This window comes from Leishmania braziliensis, chromosome 21, assembly GCF_000002845.2.
Source record: "Leishmania braziliensis MHOM/BR/75/M2904 complete genome, chromosome 21".
Classification (NCBI taxonomy): domain Eukaryota; phylum Euglenozoa; class Kinetoplastea; order Trypanosomatida; family Trypanosomatidae; genus Leishmania; species Leishmania braziliensis.
In genome coordinates, this window is record NC_009313.2 from 592,031 (window position 1) to 593,465 (window position 1,435).

The window sequence follows — 1,435 nt, forward strand, 5'->3', positions numbered from 1 at the left end:
GTGGGGGAGGGGAGGGGGGGGGGGATTGGCGCAGTAGAGAAGACACGGCAGGTCCCGGTGAGTGAGTGCACCAGGGCGTACGACACACGTTTCCATCCACAGTCCTGTACGACCAGGTACAGATGGTACCACTGCTGCTTTCTCTCTTCTTCTCCCCGTTACTCCCTCACACTGCTAGCGCTTCCTCCCTCTGCTCACCCAGACGCCCTTCAGCTGCAGATACAACACGCGACACTCCCAGCCGGGGCAGGGAGGGCTTGGGGAAAGAGACCCCCACACAGGCGTAGAGAATGAAAGAGAGGCAGCGAGAAGGACCAAAGCTAACAACTGAAAGAGTACGTGCCTGTGCGAGTCCAACCTGGCGACCAACTGAGTAAATGACTGGGGGAGTGAGAATGAGCGAGCGAGACAGAGAACAGGGAAAAGCAGAGTGGTACGCCACACGAAATCAAAATATAACCAGCGAAAACGAGAAGAGAGCTGAGACCAGCGTACTACAGACACATACACACAGCCACGCACCGAGGAGCATACGAGAAAAGCGAGGCTACAAAGAGAAATAGCCGTGAGTGGGTACATCGATGACAAAGTGCGTTCAAGAGAGGAGGCGTGGTGAGGGGAGGAAAGAGAGCCAAACGAGCGAAAGAGGGAAGAAAGCGGCAGAGCACACCCATACATACTACATTAATGCGGGAAAGATAAAGCAAAACGCGAAACGAGTCGGCATGCGCGTTGGTGGGCTTGTGTGTATGTATGTATGTGTGTGGGCTTCATTTTATCAAATGAGGGAGGGGGAGGGACTTGCATGACATTGCTGTAGAGGACATCATCCATTGGCATACAGGAAGTAGAAGAGATGGAGAAAGAAGGAAAGCGAAGCACATCCAGCGTGCTAACCAAGAGTGGACAACACCACAACACTAAACGGAAAGCCGGGAAGGGCACGCGATCACGCCATTCCCCACCCTCCCCGTGCGGAAGAGAGTTTAGCAGCGAGAGTGAGAGAAGACAACGCACACATGATGTACGTCTCTGTGAGGTGCCTCTGGTTGTACGTGAGTTGTATCTCCGCGTGTCTGTGCTGCTATCGCCCCATCCCCGGTACACACACATCTCTCTCTATAGATGTGTTAATTTTCTCTCTGTTCAGCCTCGTGAAGTCACCCTGATGACGTGGGATGCCTGAGCCACGCCGAGAGGTGCACCGGGTGGCGACCGGCATGATGGGGGCGGCTGTGAGGCGACCTGTGGAGCGGGCGTGGGGGTGGGCAGCGCTCGAGGCAGGGGCCGTACTCTGGGCCACTGGGTCGGCATTGCTGTAGCGCGTGTCCACCGCTGCTGCGCGTCACGTGGTGGGCTTGTGACGGGCTGGGGCTAGGGTGGGACTGAACTCATGCTGTACGGCAGAGAATGAAAGCATTGGAAAAAAGGACCT